The 10,854-nt window shown below is 41.2% G+C and overlaps 1 long non-coding RNA gene across 1 annotated transcript; it reads right to left on the reverse strand.

Moving 5' to 3' along the window:
• On the reverse strand, positions 1 to 746 carry LOC132456311 (uncharacterized). Its single transcript, XR_009525420.1, has 3 exons — positions 710 to 746; positions 186 to 276; positions 1 to 22 (listed from the first exon to the last, which is right to left on the reverse strand). It is a non-coding gene; the product is annotated as an uncharacterized LOC132456311 (long non-coding RNA).
• Positions 747 to 10,854: the final 10,108 nt, after the last annotated feature.

Below are 10,854 nucleotides of genomic sequence, written 5' to 3' on the forward strand. Positions count from 1 at the left end.
CCTTATTCTCTTTCTTTCATATCTAGGACAGAGTAGAGTTAAGTTAAAAACCCAAAATAATCAACACATTAAGAGATAATACAATAACATAATAAAGAAAGACACACAAGAATATCTTATTTGCTCAGATAATTAACAAGCTACCAAGAAATTAGAAAATTTCAAATACATGACATGACACTGACCTTGCCACCTTTCCCGAGATGTCTCTGTTGCTGCTGTGTGAAAAAACGGATGGAACAAAATCTGGACTATCACAATCCATGGACGGTGACCCTGAGAAAAATAATGAGATTAGCTATGCTTATTGTTTATTTTCACCTTTTTTAACCTATTTGCTAATTTACGAGCTCAGTCATAATGAGCACCAATAGCACAAGCATTTAAGTTACGGGTTCAGAGTTAAAAAAATCGTACACTGTAACATTAGCTGTGTGAACTGTGAAGACACTTTCTTGTATGACTTTCAGCCTGAACCAAGAAACCTACACCAGCCATGCAGCTAATGTTGGTACTTACAGTAACAACAAAAGCTAAACTTATAGGTTACGACCGCGAGCCAACGTTAAACTTTACTAACTCAGTAGAAGACGGACAAATTTGTTGGCCAGTTAGTCAGTAAATCACACTAATATATCCTCATTAAGTATGGTAAAATCACACGCAGTCCTACTCATTATCCAGCTCATGTTGGAAAAGACAAACATACCAGAAACGAAGTGGGCGCTGCACAGACTCTCGCCGCCGCAATTTTCCGTCTCGTAAACGGTCGTTGCCATTTGAAACGGTCGATGCCATTTCCGACCATGTCCGATTGCGTCCGCTCTCCGATCTTGAATTCCGAATGCTCCGTGAACGGAATTAAAACATGGCGGACGTAGAGGAGCCAGGACCTGCAGCAGGTCACTTGGAGTCAGTTAAAAACAGAACTGAATGTTTTTTTCCGCTCAGTTGCCGTGAGTAATTATGAAACTATCTATGCCAGTCATACATAATGATTGATTGAATAGAGGAGACCTGGGACAGTTGCAACACTTTTTGCTATAATGGCTCTTTTGCTTAGCAACCATTTGAATTTAAGGGATGATATTTGAATAAAATAAACTTACATCTGTCAGCTATTCATCAATACAATTTAAGGATGATTACCTTAAGTACATTATTCACAGTTGGCCTTTGAATGTAAGATGCCAACAGCAACTGTCCCCGTAAAGACACCCATGATAAAAACTGATATGCTAGCTTATGATGTTCACCGTTATCAATGCTAATGGATAGGGATTCAAATGCCCTGTATGCCGAATAACACATTTAGAAAGGACAATATCACAAAAACAACATTAAGGGAAAAATTACCTTTTCAAACTGCTAACCCAACTCACACACACGTATGAAATTGTTAGGGTGTTTGTGACAGTCTTTCGTTTGTTTACATCTACAGCCAGCTGTCATGGCAGAGCTTGGAAAGACCAGACCAGTTGGACAGGTGTCCACTGTAGTGAGCAAAATGTGGAGAAATCTACCAGCTGACAGGCGAAAGGTTTGTGTATAAACTATTAAATGTACCTATCGAATATATATCCACCTTTTTCAAACCTTAATCACATTTGGTAATTCATTGGTTACATATGTCTGCTTACATGGGCATTTTTCATTGGTTACATATGTCTGCTTACATGGGCATTTTAGCTTCACAGTAAGATCAAGGTTTTCAACCTCCTTGGTAATATTAATATAAACAACAACCTTCTCCCCAAAACTTTCTGAGCTAGTATTAAAGTTACCATCCTGTATTTTGAATGCTTTCAACATAAAATTCTGTCCATGTCACAGTTATAAATTGCTCTTTGCTATGTTTGGCTGATTAACAACAAGTAGCATCATAACTTTCAAATTGCACCCGCAGCCATCTGGCATATTTATATAGAATGTGCTTATGCAAAATGTATTTCTATACTGTACCTTCCTAGGACTGGGAAGCAAAGGCCCAGCGCCAAAGAGAGGACATGGACACAGGACTGGCCGAGCCAAAAAGGTGTCCCACCTGCAACGTACAGTACTCCAGGGAGAAGGACTTGAAGTACCACCAAAAAAGTTGCCACCCGTGTGTATGTGATGAATGTAAAGAGACTTTTAGTCATGAGCAAAAACTAAAAAGGCATATTGCCAAAACTCAAGGAGAGGGATTCAAATGCCCTGTATGCAAGAAAACCTTTGCGGAGAAGAGGAACCTCAAGAGACACCAAAAACTACACATAAAAAAAGTAAAATAGCAAAATAGTTGGCCATTAGATCACAATAAAAACATTTATTTTTCCTGCATTCCACTTTGCTGTTGTCTTCTTTATAATTGTACACTATGTTATGTGATTTTCATGGCTATGTACCAGTGTTTAGACCCCAAGGATAACAGGAGGGTTAAACACTTTCTCAAACAGGCATAAAAGTTTACCCCTGGCAGTAATAATCAATGTATATAGTATCAACACTCAAATAGTATCAACACAACAAATAGTAACATTCAATGTCTGATAATGATACCTCACAACACCTGACAGATTTAAACCACAGCGGTAAGCACACTTCACAGTGGGTTAAACGAGAACATGAAGTTACATGAGAGCGGGACACATTACAATCAACGGGACCTTTACGGTAGGGAGTGGGCTGTGCAGCGCACAGTAACATGTGTGTGTGTGTGTGTGTGTGTGGCGGAGGCTTGCTCACGGCTCGACAGTCTCTCCTTATACCAGTGTGTGTGTGTGTGTGTGTGTGTGTGTGTGTGTGTGTGTGTGTGTGTGTGTGTGTGTGTGTGTGTGTGGCGGAGGCTTGCTCACGGCTCGACAGTCTCTCCTTATATCAGTGTGTGTGTGTGTGTGTGTGTGTGCGAGTGTGTATGTCTGTGTGTGTACGTGGCGGAGGCTTGCTCACGGCTCGACAGTCTCTCCTTATACCAGTGTGTGTCTCTCATTTCTTTGCACATGTCTTGTTTTTGATTTCATCACATGAGACCCTGACTTTTTGCTTGTATTCGTGTTGGCCTGTACAGCATTAGCCAGATTGTGGGTACGCTTTCGCCTTTTGTGAGGCACCTCCAAACTTGGTTTTGTTTCCTGCAGCTTTGTAGGCCTACCCTTTGACACAGCTTGGCGGCTGCCATTTCCACATGCCCTTTTCCTATTGGGCTGAACCCTGATTTTTTTTCCTGAGCCTGTTTTCTGTAGCTCATTTGTGCCAAAGTTATGAAGTGCTGCTATGAGATTTGATTGCATTGGTTTGGGTCTAGTTAAACTTGTGACTCGTTTTGAGAATTTGATGATAGCTCTTGCCAGATTTGTGTCGTTGGTTGAATGGAGTTTCTGTGTGATCTGCTCAAAAGACTTGTGTAGTAGATTTGATGCTGATTCAACAGCTGGGTCAGTTTCTATGTGTGCTTCCTGTCCTTCGCAGGCCTGCCCCTCAATATCTCTGGTTTCTGTGCACAGCTCAAAATCATCATCTGCATGTGCAACAGCTGGTGCCTCTGTAGTAGTTTGAGTACCCATGCATGAGGCAGTTCGCAAATTGCTGTAGAATGACAGTGGCAGTGTTTCCCCAATGGCAATCTTAGCTAGTTTCTGTCTTTCTACCGAATCTGTGACAGAAACAAAATTGGGGCAATGAGCTTTCTTTGCTGCCCATAACACATACTGGTGCTTGCAGGGACTGCCATCCTTTCCAACTGCACAGCTGCACACTCCAACGGTCATGTCCACGGTGTAGCTGCACAAACAACAAGAGTAAAAGGAGTTGTAAACAAATGCGTAAATTGTATGAAAAAAAGGAGATTCCAAGGCACTCTCATACAAAATTAAAAGGCCTTAATTCTATTGTCTTGGTTACAATAACCTATTAAAAGACCCCAACGCGTTTCATCAGGGAGTCAAACAGTTCACACAAGAAGGAAGAGGGTTTTTAAAAAATGTCCACCAATCAGAAACTTCCACATTACAGATGAGTGCTTCTCAGGTAACAAGTGTCATACAAAAAAACTCCACCATGTGTCATCCTTACTAAAAAAGAAGAAGAGACCTTCTTTTCTTCTGTTTTGTTTGTCAATATGAGATCCTGAATTAAGCAATGTTTGAGTTTATATCTCATTGTTTTTGCTAAGGATGACACATGGTGGAGGTTTTTTTGTATGACACCTCTTACCTGAGAAGCACACGCGTTGGGATCTTTAAATAGGTTAAAAATAATAGTACCTTTGCTCTGGGCTGGATCCACTTGCAATTGTGAAGACGTTGTTGTCAAACTGTTGTACAGATGAGAGGTAGGTGCTCTGTTGTTCAGGTGTCGGGGTTGGGAATCCTGTTGCACCATCTTTGCCCTTTCCCATGAAGCGATGTCGATAATGGCCATCAAAGCTTCCATCTGCTAGGGATAGCAACTTGGTTTTGTAGTGGTCTTCTAGGTCTGTTGTTATCCTGTCTAAAAGGCCCACTACATTGTATTCCTTCACTCTCCTTAAAATGGTGTCTTTCAGGACAAGAAACTGGGCCTCCACGAAATTGTTCGTGTGGTTTCCTCTTACTGGCAGGTGAGTACGGAAGCAAAGTGCAAATGCCTCCTTCTTCTCGCAGAGGTTGGACACATAACTTGTCAAATTTGCATACTGTTTACACTTGTCATCTTCAAACATCTCGGCACAGCAGTTCAGAAAAGTGTCTTCGGTCTCTGCATAAAGACACCTCTTAATAGTCAGGCGGCTTAGGACCAGATTTGAGAAAAATGGGGACACGGCGGACAAAAGCACCACATTTTTTCCACAGGTTCTCCATCACCATACCTTTTAATTTAGAGGGGGTTCCACTTAATCAAGATGGTGGAAGGCGGCCATCTTGGATTTCCAAGATTTTCGCATGTAAAACTGTTACGTATTTTAAGAATCTAAGCTACCTACACATAGCTCCAATGATGCAGGACCAAACATATAAGCCGTAAATACCATACATAGCCACAAGGGGAGCAAGACCCTACTGAAGACTGTAATAAATACTTTAGCCACAGAAGGCAGCATCACAGACCAGGCGAGAAAATACCGAAGATTATCTCACATCGGTTCCCCCCACTACTTCCGGACCGCGCTGATCAGATCATAACAGCCTACAGACCCACATTGACTTCAGAACTCTCCAGGCAGCGATAGGACATACGTGGGTTTATGTTTTGGATCAGCTGGGAGAATACTCTCGCACGTGCTAAGGCACATCTTCAATCTCTCTTTACTTCAGAGCATCAGTTTACCATACCGAAAATACTTTATACAAATAAAGTCTCTTTAAAGCTATTCCTTTGGATTCGACCCCTCTTTCCCTGAAGAACTTAGCAATTGGTTGACCCCGACGTTCTTGGAAAGATCCGGACCGAGCCTAGCGACCGCGAGGCCGTCGGGAACAGTACAAGCTACTTACAGGCGCCACAACAAAGGTAAACAGAACCTGTTGTCAATGACTAAACTCTGTATAGTTAGATTAGTAACATTAGGTGAATAGCTTGTACTGCGTCCGTCAGGCTGCGGGGACGTGTAATCTCGGACTGGTTTAAATTCATACAGCCGGTTACAAACGGCCTAGAATAAGCTAACAGATTGAAATTAAATAACGAGCTCACGAAGTATAAGGGCTAGGAGTGTGTTTTATATGGGTTTGTAGATAGACTGTATCCAATCCTGATTAGATCTAAATGTTTGTACCAACGTGGGAGACGCATTACCTGTGGTTAAGTGTTATTTATTTGGTGATAAGCTTCGAGTTCAGCCGGGCCACCATAAGGTATATTTATTACCGGCCACAAACTTCTAAACTCTTACGGTGGGGCGAGGAAAGGTCAGGTTTTTAACGTTAATCTAACTTAGTTGCATATTGAACCGGAGGCTTGGCCGTCGTTTGCCAAGGAGTTCAAAACGAATTGATTCCTCACAGCCCGGTTCATGTAACATCTAATGTGCAATTTTGGTTAGTATAGAACGCAGCCGTAGAGGTAGACTTACGCAGTATAACCCATCTGCTATCAAGTGCCTCGCTAACCCGCCGTGGAGACAAACTTGCAGGAATCTCATACTTCTTATAGAGATCCAATACAGTTTGTTTCTACAGCATTTTGGATGTACCACGTGGTATACGATTTAAAGGGACAACGCGTCTTGGAAACGTGCGTTTCCTTTGTTCGTACCTCCACAATCTTTGTAGTAAGAGCCCTTTTTGAAATAAACGCCATTGCTCGTGAGCAACAGGGGGGCTCAACTTAAGTGTTACATCCTCTCTCTCTCTCTCTCTCTCTCTCTCTCTCTCTCTCTCTCTCTCTCTCTCTCTCTCTCTCTTCCCCCCCCCCCCCCTCTCTCTCTTCTGCAAATACGGTAGGGGCCATCTTGTCTGTTGTTAAGACTGCGTGGTCTCTGACAATAGCAGACCTCTCTCGCTCTCTCTCTCACTTTGACAATCTCTACCTCTCTCTCTAGAGATATGTTCTCTCTATCTCTCTCCAAGCACACACTTATTGAAGGCAATAAGTGTCATTTTTGACCTGAGTGCTCCTGGCTGTTTGATAAGGCAATGGTAGCCTGCACAAAGGGACCCCCGTGTGTTATGTCTCTCTGTCTCTGTGTGTAGAAATATGTTCTCTCTCCATAAATATATTCCCTTAAAGATCCATCTGTTTCAAATGATAAAATGGTCACATTTCACTAGTCAATAGCTGGAAGTATTACCATTGTATATTTCATTCCAATATTTGAGGTATTTAGTTTGATTTTGATTTAAATATCAATATCTAGTTCATAACTACAGTTTCCGCACGCTCCTTAAGTGCCCTCATCCTCTACGAATCAACAAATCCATAGCAATAAGTTGAAAACCATCGGTAAAGCAATAGTTTCTGACACATAATATTTTGGCTATAGTTCTGTAACTAATAGACTTCAACATCTATGGGAGAACAATATTTATGTATACATGTGATAAATCTGTAAATCCACTTTGTTTGTACAGACATATTACTTTTGGGCAACCAGGAAGGTTGTTCCACAGTTTCAATATGGGATATTGAAAAGTAATTAACGTTGTACAATCTTGTAACTCCCAATTCCTCGCTCTTTCTCTCTGTCTGCCTGCCTGTCTAAAAGTAGGCCCTCCCTCACCCCTTAAATTCCTTCCCCATCCTTTAGTCCCCATCTCCCACCCCCCCTCATAAAGACCCCCCTCTTCCCCAGAGAATAGAATGAACCCCCACCCTTCCTACATCACCTCTCTCTATCTCTCCCTCTCTGTCGCTATTTTTAACAATGATAACTTCTATTTGTAGTTCCCCTTATCATCCAAGGATCTCATAGGGCTATCTGTGTACATATAAATGTACACACAAGGCAGAAACAGAGTGCATTGAGAACACAAATTGCGGTTAAGTAGTAGCCTTATGTTATAAGGTACCACAGTTTTCAGCCGGACAGATAGAACTCTGAGAAGTTTCTGTAGTCGGCTGATACGTATGTAGTATGCACCGCAGCCATATTTGTAGTTCTTGGTAGTGCCCCCTACTCGTTAACACGAGATTATTCCCAATTACATCTCAACATCTCCAAATGTACCACAAGTATATAACTATTATAAGTCCCAACTAGACGACCCCCAGCGTTCCAAGTAGCCGATCTCTTGCATTTGTACTAAATTTGTTCTCTTTTCTCGTCAGGCCTTGGCAACCCGAGCAGTAATGGATGCCCGACATTCATCATTTTTAATCGTTAACATTACTACAAATATTCTCTTTTCTAATCAGGGAGTGGCAACACAACGATCAGTTGCCCACGATCATCATTTTACTTCTGTGCATAAAATATTAATTCTCTTTTCTCTTTAGGAGGTGGCAACACAAGCATTATAGTTGACAAACACTCATCTTTTTACTTCTCTGCTTTGATCTTAATTCTTTCTCTCTTCAGGAAATGGCAGTATAAGAACGAATGCCAAACACTGACAGTAATTATTTTATTTTATTTCAGATTGCTAAGCCCTTCTGTCTATTAAACATGCGTTTTGTGTAGCAAGACAGGTAGAGAACCAGGCTGGTTCAAATAGACACAGGGTTCAACTGCTAGAATAATATGTCTAATTGATAAATGGTGCACATGGTTTTAAACGGTGCCCAAGGAGGGAGTTAGCTCAACTGCTGTAGACACAATTACAATACGTTTTTTACGAATATTAAATCTACATGGGTTAAATTCTGCTATAATCAGCTACTAAATACGAATAAACACTGCATGAAATGTTCAAAGGTCAACTATTGCCTCCATTGGAGCGATTGCAATAGGTATAATATCGTACCACAATATGCATGCATTATCTTGTATTCAACAATTAGGAAAGCCGGATTCCAGAACCGAAAGAAGTCCTACAAAAGGGCACCAACCCAGGGGTCTTGCATCAACCAGATCCCTGTACGGCAGTTACACAGTGATCTTAAAATAGAAATAATTATCTAGACTCCACATCATGAACGGTTAGCCTTTAAAGTTGTCCATAGCGTGCATACCGCTCGTCCACAGAAGTCCGGGGTTATCCAGGCCTGGGGATTCTTATTAGAAGAGTTCTGGGATAACCTCCAATGAAGGAGTCCCCCCCAATAGAGGATCCTGAGGACAAGCGGTAGAAATGCATAGTTCAACAGACCTGACGAGGTCCAAAATACCAAAATAAGAAAGATTAAAATATATATTTCAAACTATAAAAAACGTTACGGTAACAACAGAAGTATGATGCCTAATATTGAAATGCAGATTTTTAATGTTAAGATATTTGATAATGTTCAAATTTAAGTTTTGTATGTTTGTATTTTCCCATGTGGTCTTGTCACCCTGTTATTCTGCAGGGTCGTTCAAAATCCTTTTAGGTTAGTGGAAATCAGTTCTCACTCTGTTCCTGTGTTGGTTTGGGCCCGTTATCCTTGATCCCCAGAGAAGCGCAGAGACGCAAGTGATAAGGAACGGCCAACCCCATATTTATGACATCTTAAGGAATGATGATTTAGATGACCATGTGGTTAACAAAGGCTTTTGGTTTGTTGTGAGGCAGCTGTCCTCAGCAACACTTCTGAAGGTGTAAGAACTCCTGGCCACTCAGCGGACCTTTCTGCGGACCCTTTAGAAAATGAAGGGCTCCGCAGGAAGAAATCGCATCTGAGGTCTCAAATTGTTGAATAATATGCTTATTTTTAGGTCTGTTGATGCATATTATGATTAATCTGCGTTCGTGCTTTTCTTAAGAATGTGTATATAGAGATAAAATATAAAATGAAAACAAATGGTGGATTCATATACCATGTGTGAATGTCCTCTTGTGTGTGCCAGAGCCACCAAAATAATGGAGGTCACTCGACTGTTACATACACGAGGGGATATTGAAAGCATACCACATATAAAACTAAGATAATTAGAAAATGGTTCATTATAATTAACTTTCAATAACTTTGCTTCACCCAATAACTTCTGAATTTTTCTTTTAGGTTCAGTTTTGTTTTGTTTTAGAATATCACCCTATATTTAATACTCAGATGTGCATAATTGTTGTAGGTTTGAATGACTCTTTATTCTAACTAGTTTAGACGGTTTTGATTGACCTAGCTGAAGGTTCACCAGGTGTCAAGACGTAGGATTGTGGCACTTCCTGGGGGGGCCACACGTTAATCGACTAATCGTTCCTGCAGTGTTCTGAGGTGGTAACGGTGGGGCTCATGGGGAGGCCCCGGGAGAGTTGTCATTCGCGGGCTCACACGGGGAGAAATCGGGTAGGTCGGTAAGTCAGAAGGTTTAATTAATGTATCGATTTGATGTTGACCCACAAAAAACTAGATAATTATAATAATAAATACTGTTCATGTAATGGTATAGTTAGGTCTGGGACCTGCGTAGCTAAAAAAAACTGTTCTGGAAATAGTAATGAACGTGTCCGGGACATGTATAGCTATAAAATAAGTCACTTTGCTAAGACATATTCACGTTTGATGTGGTATGCAGAAAGTGGCGATTTAATAAGGCGTATTCACGTTTGATGTGGTATGCGATGTACATAGGAGTGAATCAAAGTGTGGACAACATCAAATGCGAGCAATAGGTAGAATAAATGAAGATTAGGTCATCCAATATACACAGTTAGTGTAGGACAATCGGGTAGTATGACTAAGGTAACTGTTATTATGAGATACGGTTAACACAGAAGTGATATTGAACATGCAAATTTTAACATTGTTATTTCCCTTTTACATCTTTTTGGTTACAGCAACTTGGTTGCACTACGGCGTGGTTAGCTTTGGTTGTCATTCAATGCGCATGGCTGAAGCAATGCGCAAGGAGGGATGTAGTGTGAAATTAAACCAAAGTAGATACTGTAAAACAATTAAAATTAGAATTCATGGAAATATGTTTTTGAACAACTAACTGCTGTACATGAGTTTGTATTTCTGCAATAGAAACAAAAGTTCCAGAACCAGATGCAGACACACCTGGAGCCTACAAACTACCACCACCGAGCAAGGACTAACAGTCACATGAGGAGATCAAATAACAGCAGGATTTGAATCGCTCCGGATGGGTTGGTGGCCAGGGCGCTGGTATGATTACAATCCCTCAGGTTAGAATTGGCAGAGAACTCCGGCATTAATGACCCTTTCACAGGATGGATGGAGAATATGTTTGGGAGGTGGAAAGGCAGAATCCAGTAAGTGCCCGTCGCGGGAATAAATGCAGAGACCGTGTTAATTGTCACCGGCTGCCGTTGTATTCCCTGCGCACGAGGGCTACTGCATCTGCTAATCACCACAGCA

The sequence above is a fragment of the Gadus macrocephalus genome, chromosome 4 (genome assembly GCF_031168955.1).
Source record: "Gadus macrocephalus chromosome 4, ASM3116895v1".
Classification (NCBI taxonomy): domain Eukaryota; kingdom Metazoa; phylum Chordata; class Actinopteri; order Gadiformes; family Gadidae; genus Gadus; species Gadus macrocephalus.